Source organism: Brachycentrus maculatus, unplaced genomic scaffold (assembly GCF_059751285.1).
Source record: "Brachycentrus maculatus isolate JH-2025_06_01 unplaced genomic scaffold, ASM5975128v1 h1tg000542l, whole genome shotgun sequence".
NCBI lineage: Eukaryota > Metazoa > Arthropoda > Insecta > Trichoptera > Brachycentridae > Brachycentrus > Brachycentrus maculatus.
In genome coordinates, this window is record NW_028281286.1 from 45,001 (window position 1) to 70,000 (window position 25,000).

At 27.7% G+C, this 25,000-nt stretch overlaps 1 protein-coding gene across 1 annotated transcript in view; it reads left to right on the forward strand.

Annotated features, from left to right (window-relative positions):
• The first annotated feature begins 918 nt into the window (after positions 1 to 918).
• LOC148301564 (putative phospholipase B-like lamina ancestor) overlaps positions 919 to 25,000 on the forward strand; it is a 51,805-nt gene continuing 27,723 nt past the window's right edge. The window contains exons 1-2 of the mRNA XM_088273070.1: positions 919 to 1,100; positions 23,811 to 23,923. The gene's annotated coding sequence lies outside the window, so the exon portion shown is untranslated. The remainder of the gene's footprint in view (positions 1,101 to 23,810; positions 23,924 to 25,000) is intronic.

A 25,000-nucleotide genomic window follows, 5' to 3' on the forward strand; every position in this document is an offset into this window, starting at 1 on the left:
ATTACTTCCGTTTTGCTGTAATTCTAAATTCACCCTTTTGAATATTTTTTGCTATAATGCTTACACTCACAGTGTTAAGCATAGTTTTTCATTATTTATTTCATATTCTTTATCATATTTATTATGTTATTTATTATGAAATGTTACTTCAAAGCATATTTAGTTTTTCATTTTAATTCTTTACTTATACTTAAAATCATATACTACTGTATTTTATATACGTCTATCCTTTAAAATATGCATCTCTTCAGTGTTTCTTTGACTGTATTCTAATTTTTATTGTCTTTTCACCCCATTCTTGTTAAATCGTTGGATTATTCTGAAAGATACAAGTGAAAAAAAGTACCATTTATAGAATCCAAAAATACACTTTATTTTGTATTAATTTAATTACACTTTATATTGTGTTTTCAATGTAATTGCAAAATATTCCTCATAAAATAAATCATTTTAATAATAACGTTATTTAAATGATTCAGGCATTTAATTAAATTGAACATTCTAGAACTTTTTTTTTGAATTACCTAACGTCCAAGTGACTCTGAAATCTAGCTACGGCTTATGCAACACCGTTTATCATGTCCCTACTCAGGCTTCAACTTTATAAGTTTCATAGCCTATGCCTACTTGTGAGTGGATTTACTCTTTATGTTTAAAGTTACTATAATTTCATGTAATTCATGAGTGAAAATTCTAGGCAAAAACACTGGCGACATTCTAGAACATTTATTTTACCACATTAAATACTCTCAAATCAAGATGACACGATATTGGGAGCATCTACCGCACGAAGATTAAAACTTTTCTTGTTGGAGAACTATCTCATAGATGGCGCTGTAGTTTATACCACTACATTCAAATACGTACATACTAACACACGTGCTATGGATATAAGTAGGTAGGTGCGTTCCCATTCGTAAAGTCAACTCGCTGGCTTGTCATTAATTTACTAAATGTGAAGAAGTGAGGTTGTGTGATTCAGTTTTTTTTAAGTTGAACAATAGTCAAATATTTCGTGCTTTCAAATGTAGCCCTTTAGATCGTTCTTTGTCGGAAAAATCTTCAGGCAAATACCCTAAACGTCATTTATTTCATAACTAGTAAGTGGTTTTTAATTAATTAAAACGAATATATTAGCCTTTTCCATTGCTTTTTATTGTGTAATTTTCGTTTCCTTACCTCATATTAAATAACACAATCGACAAATAAAATAAACATTACACATATATTTTTTATCAGAAATTTCAAACTAAAAAAACTTTTAGTTTTGTATATTATTTTTGGCGGGAAATTCACGCTTTTTTCCCTTATTTTGTTAACTTAGGCAATCATCTCAATCCTTCGCTTCAAGTATCAGTCTGAAGCAATATTCAATAAATATTAATGGTAAAAATATACTCATTTTGTTTGACCCATCTGGAACTTGAACTCAAATAGTTTCAGCTCGGTAGCCAAACGTGACAACCACTGCACTACAGGGGCAAAAAATTAAACGCGTTTTATTTTGAAATATATTAAAAAGTGGTAAATTTATTGCGCAATCAAGAGAAATATATAAAAAAAATACATGTCACTGAAAGGAAACGTTTTTTTCAGTAAAAGGCAAAATATTGCGTCATATTGCACCACGGTTAATGTAATTTTGCAATCATTTTTAATATTTGGTTTGCCATTTGTCTATTATCTTACAGTAATGTTAAAATGCAAACATTTTAATACGAAAATGTGCAAAACAGTTTTTGCCATAAAGTTATTTCTTCGGGAAAATGGCGCCAAGAGGAGTTTTGAAATTCACGTTTTTAGGGCCTTAACCTTTAACCCTTTATGACTGGTTTACTTGAATCTTTCATCACCCACAAAAAGTATGCCATGTAAACATTTATTTACCGGTGTATGTATGTTTTTCTTTATACTGAATACAAATTTTCAAACTCTTAAAAATTTATTATAATGTTGTAAGGCTTTCAATTAATGGTTGACGGAGTAAAAGGGTTAATATAATTAGGGTATAATTTAAAAGATTAAGTAATCGTATGTATGGAGTGAATAAATGACGAATGAATGGTTAAGAAAGTTTATTTGGCAAGTGTGAATGGAAGAGTATGCCGAGCTTAAGAAAGATTACTACATAGAACAATAAAATTTTTAAATACATATTTTTTAAAATATAAATGAAAACATTTCTTTTACATTTTTTTCTTTACTCTTCCTGGCTCCATCCCAATTTGATGTCTTTGTAGTCTGTAGGGGTCAGCTCTCCCCGTCTTCAGGATTAAGATCCTTCTATCATGGCCAACGTCACCTACGCCATGCCTTCCAATCATATTTTCTTTCTGCAGCATCCATAAATTATATTTATTTATTTTATTTTATTTATTTTTATTTTATTTGTTCGGGAATTGTACAGCTTTACATATAAAAAAAATGATATAATAAACAATAGTTACTTTAACAATAATAAAAATTACATTACATTAACAAAAATAGTTACGTTAAAAAAAGCCAATTAAACAATTCCACATTTATGTTATTATAACTATTAAAAAACATTCAGAGATTAAAAAAGAGGAAATAAATTCATGGCGATTGCCTGGTTCACAATATGATAAAGTTCTCTGCGTTCTATGTGCCCATAACATCTCAATTTCCTTCCTCTACATGTGTTTATATATATATATATATATATATATATATATATATATATATATATATATATATATATATATATATATATATATATATATATATATATATATGTACATATATAAACATACTTATTATTTTGTCCTTCCTCGCCTAGTAGCGTCGATTTGAACAGGGTCATCTATCTCCGCGAACTATATGTAATGAACGACCGACTACACATTTTTCATGCTACGATGACCCTCATGCCTCGTGAGTTGAAACAAGTTTTACGATACCTTTTTTTTATCTTCACACTTCCGATTAGTACATATTCAGGTATAAATGCATTCTTCTGATAGCGCTCCTGTCTTAAAGAAAATACAATCACACGATAAATACAGCAGTGGGAAACAAGAAAAGAAATATGTACGTTTAGAAATATGTATAGTAGGTATACATGATGAAACTAATATAATATTTTCAAATAACTGTTGACGATATCAATTCCTGAACGCAGTTTCCAAATGACCGTGGGTAAACCACGTGGATTGCATTACCTCGCAGCAATAAATCACATGATAAGTTGAATAATTTTCAGTATTTTACCTTCGATGATCATTTGAAAGAATCTACTGAATGCGTGTATATATATCTTTACAGAAATAGTCCTTATTGAAAGCTCAATAAGGTCGGGTCGATCTATGAATTTTCTATAATCCACTCAAGTAAAAATGTTGTTTAATCACACATAATACAACATCAATAAATTAATAAAGTTTCACACAGCATTAATCGATAAGTCATATAATTTTCAGAGTTTTATTTTATTTTATTTTTTCATAAATTTTTTATTTTTTCATAAATTTATTACCTTCGCCGGCGATATGAAAGAATCTATATGTAATCTATAGGTAAATGCGAATACATATATCTTTATAGAAATAGTGATTGTTGAAAACTCGATATGGTCGAACTATGAATTTTCTATGATCCACAAAAATATAGATCTTGTTTAATCACACATAATACAATATTAATAAATTAACAAAGTGTCACACTACATTATACGATAATTAGCATAATTTTCAGTATTTCACTTTTTGCAGACGATGTGAAAGAATCGGATGAATGGCAATATATCTTTACCGAAATAGTGAATGTTCAAAGCTAAATAAAGGCGAACTGTGAATTTTCTATAATCCACAAAAGTATTAATCTTGTTTGAATACATACAATTCAAAATTAGTAAAGCAATCACATCTTTTGCAATCGAAATTTAATGACAGAAGTTTTTTTAAATGTGTCTGTCGCTTTCTAAATTCATTCTCGCTTTCTGTACCATATACCAGGAGAGCATGGGTACTATAGGCACTAAACAGGTAACACCGAGTTGATGTGTATTGTGTTCTCCGTATAACCGGATGCCCATAGTGTATATAGTGTCATACATCATGTCTGAACGGATAGGACGAACGCTATATACACGGAGGGAGATAACTCGTCCTAATTATGAAATAAATATTAAATAAACACCAAAAAATAATTCTACCGCTATACTGATGTGATAATTTGAGTGTACATATAAATTTCTAAGAAATGTAACGAGGAACAGTGTGGTACAGTTTAATAAAAAAATCTTAGTAGTATTCAGCAGAGAACATTAGTCATAGTTTTTGTAAACGGTATTTCCTCAATTTAAACCGAATTTACAATAAATAGTATTTAAATTAATCAGTATTATTTCACAATACAATCTTAAGATACAGAATTAGTTTGAGAATAATATATTTGTATGATTTTTTCCTTTTATTAACGGCCGTAGCCAATTCGTACAAAATTTATTACACGTTGTTACTTAATGATAAGTAATATGTTTTCTTTTTTTAAGTTTGTATATTATTGACTCAATAAGTATATTATTGGCTCAGTAAGCTTTTTTTAAGTTTGTATATTAGTGGCTCAGTAAGTATAAAATAATAACAGTATATCATAAGAAGGCAAACAAATGAATAAAGACAAACAAAAATAATTTAAAAGGCAATCCCCTTTCTTTAAAATATTATTTATTTTAATTTAGATGATCGATATCACGATTAACATATAAAACAAAGAATTATGCATTCGCCGGAAATATTGTAATTATTATCGTTTTATAGTTAGGAAGTGGCATATTCCATATATCAATATAGTCCGCGAAATCATTTCCACGGTTTTCCATTCGGTTTATAGGAGTATTAAATCCAGACACTGTTCGGCTGTTATTGCAATAAAATATTTGACGGTTCTCATTTAAATTTTATTAAAACAAATTAATAAATTGATGAAATGAAATAGTTTTCTCCTATCACCCAGCTTTATTCAATTAAGTAAACAAAGCAATTAATTATAATGCAAATAATGTCAAGGTTGTGAATGATAACTTTTTTTTTGGAATAAATTCTTTACACTTTTTTAGTGGACACGATTTGCTGAACACCGAGTATATCTCTTTCATTCCTTTCAATCGTGTATTTTGTTAGTGTGGGTAGTTCAAAAAGTGCAGGTTTTAAACACAATGACATAGCTGTATTATGAATGGCTCATCAATTCATTCATAAATATCGCAATCCTAAAAATGGAAACGGGTTAGTGAAAATAATCATAAAACAACAAAAAAACTGTTTTTTTTTACATCTGAACACAGATGAAAAAGAATAGAAAGTTTGGGTATTTACGGAGCTTACGACCATCATAGGCTGTTATAAGTTTCATCACTTTACAAATTGTAGTTTTCGTGATCATCTGTAGTTGAAAACATTTGTAGTTTTCGAAACTAGTCGTGTGAAATGAAATAAAACTCAATAAGTGGTCTAATACAAGCGTTCAATTTAAAAATTAAAAAATAGTTGTAAAGAAGGCTTCGCCGTTCATCATGTTATTCATTCAAGGGCTGCGTAATTTAAGACAAAAATCATCCTCATTTTCAGCAGAAAAAGCATAAGTCAATTTTGCTTAGATTGTAAATTTGTGACAAATCTCATCGCCTAATTGTCAGAATGATTACTGTGATCTAGATTACAAAAACATTTAATCGTATGGTACTAACTCTCTAGTATTTTGTGATAATTTGGGTGATTCATGTCACCAGTCATTAATTCGTAGTAAATTAGTCACAGTATGTAGTTACACTGAAATTACATTCTATAAAAAATGACTATTTTCTGCATTAACTTTTTTTATTGATACAGTTTTAAATAATAATGCTTTCCCGGAAACAGTGTTGTAATATACAAATGTATATATATTTGTATATTTTAAAGATGCTTATTAATTTATAACTTGTAAGGACTTGTTGCAAATGATGTGCAGTAACTATCACAAGACGAGTAGTTCTGTGCAATTTTTTTTTAAGATTTTTTTTTATAAAATGTAAAAACAGATCAATCGTATTATCTTTTGACATATCGCTCACTCCTTTTAAGAACGTCATAAATCAAAAAACTTGATTTTTTAGGACAACGTTTTCAAAGTTTAAAAATATAATACAATGTATTAAAAATAACTATGAAGCCACTTACTGAACTTTTTACTGTGCAACATATCTTTTTAGGTAAAACCTAAACGTTTTTTCTCTATTTGAAAAATATTTAGTATATTTAAAAAATAATTAAACAATACCTTTTCTTTAAAATGCAAAAACAACACTTTCTGCCCTGTAGTGGGTAAATATAAGTTAAAAATATGCCGCTTTTACTGGGATATAGTAAATTTTCTGGGCATTCCGAAAACATGCACAACTGAAAATTGTAGATTTTTGATTTATGACGTTCTTGAAAGGAACGAGCGATATCGATATTCTTTATGAATATTCTGGGTAAACGCGATATGATGTCAGTGTTAATTCTATAGTAGGTTAAAGCAAATAAAATTATGGTACTCACACACCTTTTAATCTAAAAAAATACTATCCCCGATTTCGGCCATCTAAATTAAAATATTTTTTAAAAATATATCTTATAAAAATGTAACAAGAGGTTTGCCTTTTTCATAATTGTTGTTTTCCTTATTTCATTATGCCTGCTTATGATATACTGTACGTACTGAATGCAATTTAATATTTTTTTGTAATAAACTAATTTAAACTTATATATATAAAGATAAATAGATTTATATTATCCACTGACACTTCGTGATGAAATTGCATTTTAATATATTATTAGATTAAAACCAATATTTTTAGCTTTTCCACTTTATTTTTATTTGACCAGCGACCGGGTTTCGTCGTTACCGATATCATCAAACCAGTCTGATGATGTCGGTAACGACGAAACCCGGTCGCTGGTCAAATAAAAATAAATTGGAAAAGCTAAAAATATTGGTTTTAATCTAATAATATATTAATTTAAACTTAAGCAAGTATGATTCGTCGTTACCGACATCATCAGACCAGTCTGATGATGTCGGTAACGATGAAACCCAGTCGCTGGTCATATAAAAATAAAGTGGAAAAGCTAAAAATATTGGTTTTAATCTAATAATATATTAATTTAAACTTAAGCAAGTATGATTGATTTTCGAAGTAAGCCCATCAATTGTATATATTTTATTTGATTTATTTCTTTAATTTGCTTATATTACACTTATAAAAACTATTACTTTCACTTAATTATATCTTTTTACAATAAAAAAACCATTTATTTTTAAATTCTATCAGATTCTTTTCATTCTTCATACATTCAGGCATCTCTTATATAATACATTAAACAATTTTGTGACTCGGTTTTTTTCAACAATGGCAGTCTTATTCTATCCTTATTTCGAGTACTATGTTCATGAAAATTTTTGTTTAACACTATTTTATCTTTGATATATTTGAATAATTTATTGTTTTTATATAAAACAAAATAAACAAAAAAAACTAAATATTTTGGATATTATAATGAATTCAAATCGATATTACACCAAATGAATGAAGAATGATAATGAGAGTTTGAAAAACTATATAGGTACCTAAATATAAAAAGAGCACCGTTTTTTAATGCACATACGTCTGACTTCTTTGTACTTTATAATTGATCCCATCTCGAATTGACTCGTTCTGTCGTGGAAAATTCCTGTTTAGATTTCATTATTGACGAGATGTTATTACGCATAATTACGCTATCCTGCTTTATGAGCGATGACGCTGTTTTGTGCGTCAAAATGAAATGAATTCAATTCGTTTGGCGATCAGAATTGAATTTCGTGACGTTCGTGATGTGGGCAAATAACTTCAGCTATTGTAAAAAAAAACAATGTTTGCATTCGGTAATTGAGTGGGTGAAAGCGAATCCATATTAAGTTGCATACAATTTGTAAAATATATTCACGGTCACTCCTACTTAAAGATTGCATTATTGAATGAATTCAAGAGATCATTATTTTTTTTAGAGAAATATTTGTATTTTAATGTATGCTGGATTTTATTGTACAGTTATTGTACCTCATAAAACGAGAATAATTCGTAAAAGCGATTCTCACTCGTTATGTAAATGATCGTTAAACGAATAGGTTTTTCCCATAAACTATACATAGATCAATGCCTACTTTTTTAAATGTTATAAAATTAGTAAGTTAAAACATATCCACTCCCTATATAAAACAAATGGAGTCCACAAACTGGCTTCTTTGTCGACTGCCAGCTCCTTTGCATCCTCCTAAGTGCCCTTATAAATTTTTGTATAAATTGTTAAGGAACGTAAAAACCTGAAATGTGATTTATATGTTCAAAAAATATTATTTTTTGATATCTCATCAAAGATGAAGAAGAATATGGAAGTCTGGCATTTACGGGGCTTACGACCGTCATAGGCTGGTTTAAGTGATCACTTTACACACGTGTAACATTCACCAATTCTACCCATTATTGACAACCACACTACTCAAATTCTTGGACAAGTATTTGGACACACTCAAAATGTTTCAAAAAATATATTTAATAGAAATAATTAATTTATTACACATATATTAATTTAAAGCAATTGTTGTTAGAAAACTGTGTAGAAACATTTGTTTTTATGTACTTTTCAAACAATTTTGTTAAAATGCGACTTAGCATATTTGTTTAGAACGTATAGCTAGCTATCTCTTTACTAGTGTGATTTTTCTCAATGTTCTTTATATTTCTGTTTCCATGCTTCCAGCATCTCTTATTGTATCAGAAGATTATTGCTCTGCTACTTCCTCTTCCTCTAACAAACTCTCTTCCACAACTTCCTTCTGTGAAACACAATACAACTCCATAAGCTCTTCAGTGGTCAGCTCTAGACTATGGTCTTCCTCAAGCTCATCCACCACTATTCCCATGGTATTGGCCAAAGATACAATTTTCACAAATACACTTCTCTTCTCTATGCGAATTGTCGTTGGTTAAGGGAGCATTTGTTTCACAACATGTTTTGCTCGTTATGTTTATTACTTATTATCTCAACATTGCTTTAATTAATTGAAATTGAGCTCTGAACAATAATTTCAAATCTTGAAAAATAAATATAAGTCAATCGACTCATATGTGGTACTTTTCCACAACTTTAATAACAAATGCTGTAATGTGTGTCAAAGATTACAAATTTATTCAATTATTGAAGTCATATTTCGATTATTCAATAAACATAACATATTTATCATTCTTCTTCTTCTCTCCGTCTCCCGCACCCTATGGTGCGCAGGGCACTGCATCAAATCGATGCAACGCTTATTTGATTAATAATCTCACGAAAGCAAGGTATAAAGAAGTCAGGGTATTTCCAGGGCTTATGACCTGTCATAGGCTTGTTAAGTAATCACTATACACACGTACAACGTTCACCATTCTACCTATGATTAACAACCACACTACTCAAATTTTTGCAACTCCGACATATACATATTACATTAATCTCATGACGCTCTGAATATGAGTTTACAATAGCCATCTATATTGGATTTAGAAAGCTTTCATTAAGCAGAGCCCTTTTTTTAATGTATGCAAGATCCGTACACTGGGATTATTTCTACACACTGGGAAACGCCTGATAACACTTTTTTTTTAAATTATACAGCTTTTAATTTGCCCAGTTTTGTAAACAAGTATTTGGACATACCTACAAAGTTGTGGCTTAAAAAACTGCACAAATCGATTTGAAAAACAACCTTTCAAAGTGATTCATGTTTTTAAAGAATGCACATTTTTTGTTATTGATACTCGGTATTTAAACTAGATCTAAAACTTCCATTATAAATAACGTCAAAAGATTGATACAGTTGCGCAAATAGTCTTCATATATCGGTTTTCAAACATATCACTTAAATTATCGCACACATTTTGTAGATAATATGTATATATTTTAACACTGTTGCTAAGCACAGCCTTGGCCATCAATATACTTAATTGTAGGTTTATACATATGTAGTAGTTTCAATAATAATGTCAAATATATTCAAATGTAATCTGGAGGCGTGGTGTTGCTATGAGAAAAGCTTGTTATTCGTTCCACTAGCTATATGTATATATTTTTTTGTAAATTAAAAGCATGCTAAACTTTGTGGTATGGTATTTTTTTATTGATGGGAATTGCATTAACTATTTATCTTGTTTATTATGTGCAACTAACTTTACTGACTTCGAGTCCACTTTTGAAAATATTCCCAATGTGATTCATTTGACGTCTTTCTCTCTTCCAAAAATTTTATTTTTATACAAAAGTCAAATCGTAATAATTTAATTTTAATTTTAATCATTTTAATGAAATACTTTTATTTTAATTTTAATGACCTGTTGGAATAATTTTTGCGAAACCGGTAGTCACGAATAAGTGTTTAAAAATGTGGTATTACACAAAGTAAACAATGGATGGTAAGGAGAGTGTTTTCTTACCATACCACAATTTTTTTTTTTTTTTAATGTACAAAAAATTTATGTAAAATCTGTTTAAAAACATATTTTTAATACTCGTCACAGGACACATACAAATACCTGATTTTCAATCTAATGAATAAGTATTTACATTTTTATTTATTTAGAAGATGTACGGAATGTGAGAGATCAAATGTCACCTGTTTTTCGTAAGTTTATGAACTCAGTTGAATATTTATTACAAAAATCCCAATACTACGGGTTTACAACCTGTTTTAAAATACCAAAATTGTTTAAAATAAAAGATCAGCATTGATTTTACAAAAGCTTTTTATTCATTCTTTCTTTCACATTCTTTCTTCATTCATTCTTTGTATCACCCTACTCTTTGTATCTTATTCTAGAAATTTCATGCCTTGTAAATGCCCAGACTTCCATATTCTTTTTCATGTATGCTGAATTATCAAAAAAAATGTAACAAAATAACTGCTAATTGGAACTAATACAGATTTGTGAACAAATGTTGTAAAAAAGTAAAGTGTATTTGTAATACGAATATTGTCGAGGAATAAGCTTACTTCTGTGAAGAAAAAGAAAAAAATTCAAATAACTTTCATTGAGCAAGTTCGCGTGTGACAGAACTTAAAAGAGAAAGCTCGAAGATTTATTTCTAGAAAAATGTCCTCCTTCAAATTCCGCTCGGTAAATTTAATTATAGAAACCGGTTTTGTCGTGGTTTTGGTTTATAATTAGAAGATGAAATTTCTTCATCCCGTTGTGTGTTTTCTTAGTGTTCACATGCGAGTAAAATAATATATCCGTTATGTCTCCATGTATACACATGTATTTTTGTTTTAAAAATATGTTTCACATTTGTGGGTAAAATAAATTCCTTTTCTTTGTCATCCATGTAAGTTGTCTAAGCTAAAAGTTGATGTATTAATAAAGTGTATTATTTTGAGTTTGTCCAAATCTTTGTTCACAAATGTGGATTTGTTCACTTAAGAGTTATTTAAATATATTGACATCTCAATAAAAATGAGGAAGAATATGGAAGTCTGAGTATTTACAGGAAATACAATCTATCATAGGGTGGTGCTAGTGGTCACTTTATGTGATTGAAAACCACACTATTCAAATTTCGGAACTCGTATCTATATATCTTCTAATAGACACCATTCACTTGTGAATTTTCGTCACCATCAATGGTTAAGTTTATTAGGTTTTTTCTTTAAACGAGATCTCAATAAATTGTAAGTTAAACTCCGAATCATTTCACATACTAGAAAACGCCTTAAAACATGATTTTATGCGTCATTATTTAATGTTTTCAGGCGTCTCCAAGAATGTAAAATGATTTCATACATTGCAAATTACCGTCAATAACAAAATAAATTCAAGGAACATTTATATCCAATTGTTCTCGGTGTTTGTGGTATATATATATATATATATATATATATATATATATATATATATATATATATATATATATATATATATATATATATATATACGTATATATATATATATATATATATATATATATATATATATATATATATATATATATATATACGTATATATATACATATATATATATATATATATATATATATATATATATATATATATATATATATATATATATATATATATATATATATATATATATATTCCACTTCCGTTACTCAACCCATAGTACTCGAATTATGAAGCAGACATACAGTCAAGCCCCATTGAACATTTCAACGTTTTCTCGTGTCCTCCGCAGGTTTTCCCACGAACTCTACAGCACTCAGTAACAGGTTTTTGCAAGTCCTGACCTGCAGACATCCTATAATTCAATTTATTTGCTCCTTCTTGCGGACGTGTCGGAATGAAAGATTCCAGTTAACACGTTAAACCCCGTTTTACAAATATGTTCTTAATATCATTAATTGATTCGGCAGTCACTTTGTGGTAAAACAGTAGATGTTCTTAATCTTTAAATGTAGATATAAAAATATTTATTGTAAAAATATCGTAAAGGGGGCTAGACATGTCTCCGCGCACTTATTTTTTATTATATTTTTGGATTTTTTTAAAGAATATATTTTGAAAAAATATTTTCATCATTTTTTAACGCCTTACCTTAACATAAATATTTCTTTATAAACCACATATTTATTTTTAAAAAAATATTTATTACAAAACAATGTTTTGAGAAAAAGTTCAATCATCAAAAATAAATGTTCCATGGGTTTTAAGACAATTTAGTTGTGATTTATCTATATTGGGCCTTAAAATAACCGAATTTTTTTAAAATATCTCTTAGATGGGGCAGGGCATCAAATTTTAGACAAGGTTTCAATACGGTATTTTTCTATTTGTCATTTATATTATTAGTTCCTTTAGAAGTCCGTCAATTAAAAAAGCTCAACAAGTTATTTTAAGAATTAAATATTATGTGAGATTTGTATTTTTATTGATGTTATCTTAAACAAAGATGAAAAAAAGGGAATCTGTGTAGGTATTTACAGGGCTAACGATCTATCATCGGCTGATGATCACTTTATACACTGTGTAATATTCACAATTCTAACCATGATTAACAAACACTCTACTAAAATTTCAAGAGTTATAATTATGCTTTAATTGAAAACATCTTTCATATGCAATTCTTTAGAGACATGGTCAGAAATTATTAAGTTAAATAAGAAGAAACCACCACAAAATGAATTGTGGATTATTCTGAAATTTTTACATACCTGAAAATATTATATTCAATTTTAGTTAAACTTATTTTCAAAACAATTTATTTAAAAAATATTTTCAGGGTAAAATAATCTTGATATAAATAACTCCTTAGTAAATCAATAATTCATGAACTAAAACTTAGACACAATCAATAATTTATTAATATCAGTTCGATTTTAAAAAAATAACATTTTTTTCGGGCGTAAAGGGTTGTGCTTATTTTTTGCTATCAAATAAACTTGTTCCTTTTTTGCTGCGGCAGTACCTCTATACTTGGAACTATGCATTTTTTCAGGTGTAAAAACTAAGGTATTTAAAAAAAAATCTAAGTCGTGATCCATATTATCCGACCGGGGTCTGAAGTAGCAACGCGCATCTCTCTCGAACAGATCGAACCACTCTTTACAAGTACTATTTGGTTACATGAAAATACACATAACGAAATTTTCAGGGGTTAAAATCATAGATTCCCGAAATTATTTGACTCGGAGTCTATTTTTCATCGCCTACCCATGGAAAACTGTATCTCTATTCTATATAATAGTAAATATTTAGCATATCTATGCGTATTTTTATTTTTTGACCAATACAAGCTCTATCTGCGATCTAATAACAAACATTGACTAGTACATCAAAATTATAAATGAAAGCAAGGATTCTCATTTTTCTATAATAAAAAACCTTAATTACGAAATATTTCATACTTCCGAAACGTTATCCCTGATGTATGAAAATACCCTATTATTCAATTCATTAAATATGAAACTTTAATATACAGTTCAATTAATATGTGACATTCAAATTGACCTTAGTATGCCCTCGGGATTCCCGCGGAGACTTTTTTGTGCCTCAAGTTACAGAATTTAACCGACACTTTTTATTATCGGTTAAATAAAATATGATTATATTAATGGTGTTGTAAGATACATTACTATTAAGTAGTATTACAAACGAGTACATATGTCTCTGCATAAAAAGGTTTATGACACCTGTCTTATCTGTTTCGCTATCAATAAGACAAGTCAGAATTATAATATGATACAAATAGAGCCAAGAAGTTATTAATAAATAAATATACAACAGGGCATTTGTGAACTTCGTTTAAGTTCAAGGTATAGGCGATGCGATATGCGTCAATTTATTATTAACGTACCATACGTACACACATATAAATTAACCATTTCAATCCGTCATTTCAAATGTCAATTGAAAACTTAGGATCTCAATTATTTAAGTACAAAAATACCGTCAGATCAAAAATGCTTTATACTTTATACTTAATTGAAACAATGGGGTGTGTCCAAAACTTCGTTCACAAATGAAGGATTTTCTGAACTCGGGAGTTATTTATATCAAGATTTTATGAAGTCTAGATATTTAAAAAACATCGCCTATCGACATTTCATCGTATATGTTATAGATGTAACAATTGAATACAATCATGACAATCATTGTAAAAATGATAATTGTTACTGTGTATAAAATGATCAATTAAACCACCTAACGACAAGTCAATGTAACCACCCAGAGATCTACATTTTTATATTTATGATATTCTTCATCTTCGTTTGAGAAATACATAAAATATTTTTATTCACAACAAAACCACACTTTTATTTGATTTGATCAGACTGATATTATTCACCAGTTTGATGATTTCGGTAACGACGAAACCCAGCCACTGGTCAAGTAAAATAATAGCGGAAAAATGTATGTACATTTAGTTTTTTTTAAATTATACCTATGTACATATAAAATGCAATTTCAACAAGAATATTCAGTAAAAACATGAATAAAAACAAATCAACTAACTTTGCATGAAATCGCTTCTCTAGAGGGGTAGGCAGAGAAAATAGAACGCCACATCAATTAATCTTTACGAACAATCTTTGCCTCTTCCACATTCATGCATCTCCTCATACATATGGTACACGGTGATTATTCTGACTCCTGACCACTTTAGTATTTCAAGTTTAAAAAGAATGTAAATATAATATATCGCTCACTCCTTTCAACAACGTCATATATCAAAAATCGTCAATTTTCAGTTATGCATCTTTTTTGAATGCCCTGAAAATGTACTATATTCCAGCAAAAGCGGCATATTTTTAACTTAATATTTACCCACTACAGGGCAGAAAGTGTTGTTTTTGCATTTTGAAGAAAAGGTATTGTTTAATTATTTTTTTAAATATACTAAATATTTTTCAAGTGGAGAAAAAACGTTCAGGTTTTACTTAAGAAGATCTGTTGCACAATAAAAAGTCCAATAAGTGGCTTGATATTTATTTTTAATACATTGTATTATATTTTTAAACTTTTAAAACGATCCCCTGAAAAATCAAGTTTTTTTTATATATGACGTTGTTGGAAGGAGTGAGCGATATGTCATATGATTAACTTTTGTTCTTATAGTTATACATAGCTAAAAGTAGAATTTATGTGTGTATAAAATACTTAGTATTTAATTTGTGCTTTTATTTATAATCATAATATTGTTGACTCTCATTTATCGCTTACGCAAGGCAATATAACATTTGTATAAAGATAAACATTTTTTGACAATGACCTATTTTTTATAGGTTAATTAATTGTTTAGTAGGTTTTTAGTACTTGGGTTCTGTAAGTTGATTATAAAACTGGCTTTCTGAAGGTAATGTTGTTGGCGGATATATAATAAATACATATGTATATGTCAATTAATTAAATTGAAACACCAATCGACATTTTTTATAAGCAAAAAAAAACCATCTTTATCATGTTTTTCCGTATGGGTACAAAATCATGTATCTTTTTAATACTATCAAAAGTAGGTACCCGATTTAACTTTGACGCTTTTCTTCATGTATTTTTCAAATGTAAAAATTTCATATAGTTACAAAAATACAATTACAATTTAATTCTATCATAAGATATTTTTTCACTTTTGAAATATCTTATATTTACGCTTTCCTCTACAAAAACGTGACTATATGCTTGGGAAGGAGCTTAAACTCCATGTTTATTGTTAAAACTTAATTAACGATAAAACAGTTTTCTTCTTTTTATTTTTATAATATTTGGTTCCCTTTCATTTAAAGCTCTATTCGAATCGTTTGGTGTTGCATTTTGTTGTTGTAATTTTTTTAAAGAATTTCCAAGACGAACTTTTTAGATTAAAATAATTAATAATAATAGTTACTGAAAATTGCTGTTTTTTTATAAATTGAAAAACAGTAATCGTTCTAAATAATTGTTGTTTTTGCAAATGGTTTCGGCATTAGGATTTTTTTACTAATAATTTTTTTGGATATTTTTTCTATACTTAATGACTTTAATGACTTATTCTACATTTTTCTTAAGGCAAATTTCTCTATTACTCTTGATTGTAATAGACTAAATATGTATTGTATAAACGATTTTTTTAACACTATTAATATAAGAATGTATTTTATTGTATTTCACGAACATTTCGATTTCCTAATTGTGAAACGTGGTAAAATATGAATTCACGACCCAATTTTGTTACTGTTTTTGAAAAGTAACCATTATTTGGACACAAATCTCATTTTAACCTTGATTGTAGTATGTAGTCAACAGTAGAATAACATATAAATTTTTTCTGTTTGTCGTGCTCTTTTTTCGTTAACACGATTTTTGCTTATTGTAACTACTCCAATAGTTAGATTAGTAAGTTAGTAAGTTAGAGTAAGTTAAATAAGTATGTTTTTATAAGCAGAAACCTTCATGAAATGTATTAAAGCTTTTTCGTCAATTATTTTACATACTACGCCTGAAAATATAATACTTAATATTTATTTACCAAATTTTTAAATAAAAAAAAATTCATACTTTAAAATTTAAAAAAAAACTTTAAAGGTTTATAAAATTTTGAGTTTGTCCAAATACTTAAATAAATATGAATTGGTGAATGTTCCACGTTTCTAAAGTGATCACTTAATCACGTAATCCCCGTAAATGCCCAGACCTCCATATTCTTCTTCATCTTTGTTGAGAATAAAATGTCGAAAAATAATATGATCCACATAGTTGTTGTTTTCTTGCATATTAAAAAAACTATATGTCATCCGCGAACGCGCAAAACCGTCAATCAGAAAATGTTAAGTTATCCGGAGCGCAGAGAAATGTATGGAGCCCGGTGTTGTAGTATTCCCATTAAAAGGCTGTCGACCTAGCAACAGGCGGCAGGCGGCAGGCACCGGGCGAGCCGATATTCCGTGGGGTAGGTCAGGGATACCGAATAAAAAGTGTACGTTTGGACAAAGGCTCTTTTGTTTGGCGGGCACTAGACTGAATTCTCAGGCCCAGACAGCCGATTGTACCCATGGCACAGGTACATGAGTATATCTCATATATGTATAGTAGTGTTAGCCTTATATTGTAATACACAGGTACATGAGTATATCTCATATATGTATAGTAGTGTTAGCCTTATATTGTAATACTTGTCGCTCACTCCTTTCAAGAACGTCATAAATCAAAAATCGTCAATTTTCACTTGTGCATGTTTTCGGAATGTCCAGAAAATGTACTATATCCCAGCAAAAGAGACATATTTTTGACCTAATATTTACCCGCTACAGGGCACAAAATGTTGTTTTCGCATTTTGAAGAAAAGGTATTGTTTAATTATTTTTTTAAATAAACTACATATTTTTCAAATTGAGAAAAAATCTCCAGGTTTTACCTAAAAAGATCTGTTGTACAGTGAAAAGTTGCACAATAAGTGGCTTGATATTTATTTTTAGTACATTATGTTATATTTTTAAACATTAAAAACGTTCTCCTGAAAAATCATGTTTTTTGATTTATGATGTTCTTGAAAGGAGTGAGCGATATATGTATAGTAGTGTTGGCCTTTTATTGTAATACATGTAATCTACACACTCGTATGTCGTGGTGAAATCCGGTCATTTAGAAAATCCGCATGGGTAAATCTGTATCACCGAGGTTTTTCTGTCACGAAACCTTACTTTTACTCCAATATTTTTTGCTCTGTATTTATATTGACCAATGGGCTGGAGATCGGATCAACCGTTCAACTGAACAACGTCTCGATGTGTCTACGTTCGTTAAGGATATTTATTGGAAATTGAAATTCGAGAGGCCTGTCTGAACGGATAATGTGATATGCACTATTTACTTCATTAACAATGTTTCTAGTTTTATTTTTGTCTAAATATTATATTTTTATTGATTGGCAGAGGAAAGCACATCAACTGGGGCCATTGTCGAATATATATGTATATATATATATATATATATATATATATATATATATATATATATATATATATATGTATATATATATATATATATATATATATATATATATATATATATATATATATATATATATATATATATATATATATATATATATATATATATATATATATATGCATATATTTATTTTACAATTATGTGTGTGTGTATTCTTATATAATATGTAGTGAGGAACGGTATAATAAATTTATGAAGCGAATGTAGTTACAGAATTTAAGTACTTGTCAAAAAATGATTATGATACATTAAAAAAGGGAATATTTTTTTCATAATATTTTTTTTTTAATAGTGGTATTATAACTAAAAATATTTTATATCATTTTCAACAAAGATGAAAATTATTATTGAGATGGAAATATTTGGATGTTTCTAGCGTGTTTCATTTATAGTGTTTGTCTTTTATGATATCCCAAAATATTTTCTTATAATTTGCAAATGGGATCGTTTATATGTCGTTGGTCTCTAACAACCTTCGTGTTGCTGACGCGCGTCATCAAGTTGTCATACTCGCGTGTCACGTGTCACATAACTCGCCATTCAATCAACATTACAATAACAAACAATTCGTTTTCCGAAGCAAAGGGGAGTTTACCAGTTTACCGGTCAACACTAATGTGCTAATTAATAATGATTATAGCTATGAGTCCTCCGTACATGCGAAATATTTCTAAACAGTAGATAAGAACAGGAAAATAAACGAATAAATTCTTGCGTGTATAGTATGTCAATATTTATAAATTGTGTTTATGAAATGTAGCTATTTTTTTCAAAACCTAGTTGGATTATCGATGGCTAATGTAATTTTTAGTGTAAACAAATATAAATATATATATGTATATATATATATATATATATATATATATATATATATATATATATATATATATATATATATATATATATAAATATATATGTATATATATATATATATATATATATATATATATATATATATATATATATATATATATATATATATATATATATATATATATATATATATATATATATATATATATATATATATATATATATATATATATATATATATATATATATATATATATATATATATGTATATGCTTTCAGTTTTACTTTTCACCTGTAGATGAAAACATCTGTTAGTTGTCTAAACTAGTCGTGTTAAAAAAAATGAAACTCATTGTGTGGGTAATACAAGTATACAAGTTATAATACAAGTTTTTAATTAAAAAAAATATATATAAATATATATATATATAAATATATATATATATATATATATATATATATATAATATAATAATCCTTATTTTTAAAATAATTCTCTAATTCGAAGACGTTGTACCTACATAACATTTTCCATTAAATTTAGTTACTTAAATTTTTTTTTGTTAGTACCCTAATAAGTTTCTGGTAAGTTACGGGACTATTAACTTTAAAAATAAAATGTAAGAACCTTATTATTTTGGTAGTTTGGCAATTGAAATAAATGTTATTTTATTTTGATCATTCTCCGTTTTAATTTGTTTCGGCGTTTTCAATTTTTTTACGGGATGAGGGTATATCTTTTTGGTCCTTATTACTTTTTTAATTATTAATCAGATTATAAATTCTAAAACTGTAAAATGATTAAATGATATCTTTGGCACGTGTTTATAGTCGATTGTACAAAAAAAACTACCATTATTTACGCGCTTCAAATGAACACAAAATTTAAAGTCAAATCTTTAAGGTGACCTTTTTATTATAAGCCTAATTTTACCCTTTTAAAATTGTGGTGAGTGGACTTGTAACATTTTCGAAATACACAATTCAAATACGTTTCATTAATTGATTCGGCAGTCACTTTGTGGTAAAATCCATCCATTTTTGATTAATGTTTTACTTAGTAAATACCACTATTTCTTAAAATCTACTGTGACACGTGTCACAAAAAATATTGGTATTTACCAAGTAAAACATTCATCAAATACATTTCTTAATGATATTCTGAATCTGTATCATATGCCGCTAGACTAAGCAAGAATGGTAACGATAAAGGTGATATTATCATTCAAGGACAGGAAGTTATGAAGGAAATTTTAATCAGATATGAGTTATATATGCGATACATATGCTTTTTTTAATATGCGTTATTCGCACGTGATACATTTTAATAGCAAAAATATTTATATGGACAACGATAAAATTGTTGTGTTGATTTATTGCGGTGCTCTGTCATCATGGATGCAAATAGGGATGGAATATAATAGTAGAGAATATGATGATACAGGGGGAGGATAAAGATATAACAGGTGTCTCAATTTGAGATGAAACATCTCTCTCTTATACGTAAAAGAAGTTAAAGACCTGTTGGCTGGTGTAAGTGATAGAATAATGAATGTATAATGAAAAGTATCATTTATTGATTCGGCATTAACTTTGTGGAGTAACATGTGGCATACTTTAAAAAAAATTAACACTTGTATAATACCACTCAATACTCAGTTTTACTTTTCACCAGTAGATGAAAACATCTGTTAGTTTTTTAAACTAGTCGTGTTTAATGAAATGAAACTCATTGTGTGGTTGAATACAAGTTTTTAATTAAAAAAATAAATTATATTGAATAGAGTGATCAATGTTTTTTTAGTGAATATATATATGTATATATATATATATATATATATATATATATATATATATATATATATATATATATATATAAATATATATATATATATATATATATATATATATATATATATATATATATATATATATATATATATGTATATATATATATATATATATATATGTATATATATATATATATATATATATATATATATATATATAGATCAGTCATAATTCCAAATCCATTCTACATTCTAATATGTGAAAGGGACGAAATTAATTGCATTTATTTTAAAACAGAAAAAACAGGTGGAAAATAGCATAAAATTAAGAAATACGTAAAATATATAAAATAAGAAACAGTAAAAGAAATAAAATGATAAAACTTAAGTAAGGTAATCAAAGTAATAGTAGGTACGCAATCATCTGTTGATATGAATTTATAAAATCATTAATACACCGGACCTTTCATCGATTAAATGTCAATGACCTCCTAGTATATTTTGACTACCTATTTAAAGCATTTACTTTGTGGATCATTGGAATATATTATTTGGAGAAATAAAAAGACTTAACTTAAAAGTTATAAAACAAACCCTGAAGAGGGTAACAGGTTGTTGCCGAAACCAGTTGGATTTTAATAAAAAAGTGAGTGGATCAAAAACAAAGTATTTTTATTTCTCTAAATAATATAAACCTCCTAGTAAGCCGTAAAAAGGTAAATCGATAAGATAATTTATGAATGAATCAATCATCTCATAAATAATGTAACTCGTCTTCTGAAAACGTTTTAGCTAATAAACTATTGATTATCGGTGTCGGGTTGTGGTCCAATGGTTAGTGTCGCGGTCTCTTGAGTCAGAGTTTCTCTATTCGAACCCACTCTACCACAATTTGATACCTATTTCTAATAATGAGCCGCTTAGGCTCACAAAAATAGTATAAAATTGAAGTATTTTTGTAAATAATAAAGGCACAAATTATTTTTTGATATCTCAACATATGTAGATGCTGAAGAATATGGAAGCCTGGGCATTTACACACTAATAATATGATAAATAAATCCTTTAATTGGTTATAATCCAGATTTGTGAACAAGTGTTTGGACATACTCAAAATGTTGTTAAAAACACAAATATTTATTTTAAATACAAAAATAAATAAATAAATCAACATTTGGGTGCATCCAAAAATACTTCACAAATCTAGGTTTTCTCTACTTTGGAGTTGTTTTAAATTTATTGTTATAAAAGTGTCTTTTTTTTTAATAAAAATATTTCCTACGCACTAGCACTTTTTGTAATAGAAATAATAATTAAAACAATACATTCATTTGCGTATCATATAGTATAATGTACAATTTACATACGTTAGTAGTATAATTAAGTACCTTGTTTTAGGAATTCACTGTAGACAACAAGTCTACAGTAATACATAAATGTTTACAAAAAAAATATTATACATCTCGACTGTTCCTGGTTGATGTTTGCCATTTGTCGTATTATTTGCATAAATACTTACGTATTTTAATCCTTGGAAAGATGCGATAGTACCCGCGTACATAATTATTGAGCGATAATAATTCCGATTTCCCGTATTTCCGTAGCAAAAATAACAACAATAGAAAAGTTTCCATACACTGCCATCTGTGGAGAAAACGAAAAATTATTCATACATGTATTGTAATTTACATTCTGGTTCTTTTCAAAGAAACTCGTCCATAAGCACATAATCAACTTGTAGGACAATAGTCTTTTAAACTTAGGTCTAATTTCTACTTTACCGTTATTTTATTATTTTTATACGTAAACAATGTTTTATTTATTTTAAAAATAACATACGTTTTTTGTGCAAACATATTAATGTTTATTATTTATGTGAGTTTTTTTTATGGATATTATGCTAAGCCTCCTCAGTGGTATTTTTTTATGTGTAAATATGATGGCCAAATAAAAAAAACATTTTCATTAAAAAAAAGTTTCATCTTCTTATTCAGATAGTTTATATGGACATGTATATTTAATAAATAAATGAAACTAAAATAATAATCTTTCTCTTTCCTCATTTTTTTCTGAAAGGAAATTAAATTCTGTTTTGTAGACAAACTGCTGATAAATATACGTATATAAAAATATATATCATTTATTGACATCTCATTAAAGATGAAGAAGAATATGGAAGTCTGGGCATTGGTTCATATGTATAGAGCTTCCAACAATTTGAGTAGTGTGGTTGTCAATAATGGGTAGAATTGGTGAATGTTACACGTGTGTAAAGTAATCATGTCAAAAAATAATATGAAAAATAACTTCCATAATTGGAGGTAATCCAGATTTGTGAACAAGTATTTGGGCACACTCAAAATGTATTATTATTATTATTTTTATATATATATATATATATATATATATATATATATATATATATATATATATATATATATATATATATATATATATATATATATATATATATGTATATATATATATATATATATATTTATATATATATATATATATATATATATATATATATATATATATATATATATATATATATATATATATATATATATTATATATATATATATATATATATATATATATATATATATATATATATATATATGTATATATATATATATATATATATATATATATATATATATATATATATATAATAAACGATGCTAATTTAATTATTTTTTTCAGGGTGTTGAGCGTTAAGAGTGGATACTCCCCAGCATTGAGGCCAGGATTCGCTGCAGGTTCCTGATGGGTTGAGACGAGCTACATCTCATCTGTGGGAGAACCACCGGAGATTTGTGAGTGTTTTATTTATCTCCTCTATTATGTAGCAGCCCTGATGATTTTTCTGTTTTCTTCTCTCTCAATTCATGGCTTTTAACTGCTTGTAGTTCTGGGTCTTTTTTTTGTCTACTTTTTTTTGCATTTCACAATATAATATAACCACACGTACAAAAATATATATTAATACAAAAAAGATCCCTCAAAGGCATGGCCTATGTGTGGGTAAACATTTTATTGTTGGTTGTAATAAGTACTGGGAAGAATACAATAGATTTAAAAAATGTCAATAGATTATAATTGCTAATATAAAAAACAAATATTTCATTTTAAAAGAAAAAAAAACAAAAAATTAAATTGAAAAATATTAAAAATAATTCATAGTCTTATTATTAATCATTCATGGATGAATCAAACAATTTTAGAGCTATGAAAAACGATCTTCAAAAATATATCCTACAAAAACCCACTCTGCAGTGTACAACCTTTTCATTAATTTCTCACTACACAAGAGGTTAAAAGGTGTCAATTAAATAATCCCCAAAAATGTCAAAATTTGCAATTTTTCATGGGCTTTTATAATACATACAAAAATCGGAACATATTTTTATTCACAACGACAAAAATAATAATTTTTAGAACATTGTTACACATTTATTTTGTATTCGGATACGTGAATAAATTCCTTATACTCTATACCGAATCCGATAGTACTACGCACACAAAATATAATTTTACATGAGAAGGATTTAAATATATTTTAACCGGAATGTTTGTACTAAAATTAGCGCCAAAGAAAAAATTAATTGATTCCATTTTTTATGTAAGTAAATTGCTTAATTATTTCTGATAGAAAATGTAGAAGGGATGATATGAGCTTACTAACTGTACAACAACGTAGTTTACCGGAAAGTGGAAATCCATTACACATGTTTTAGCATTTTCCTTATCAGGGTTATTCTAATGTATTATCAGCAATATAACTGGACAGATTTCACCTGTTTGATTACGTGCGTGGTTTCTGACGTCTGTAAAACTCCAAATTCTTATCTAAACTGAGAAATATTTCGTTCACCGCGGAGATTCACATGTTT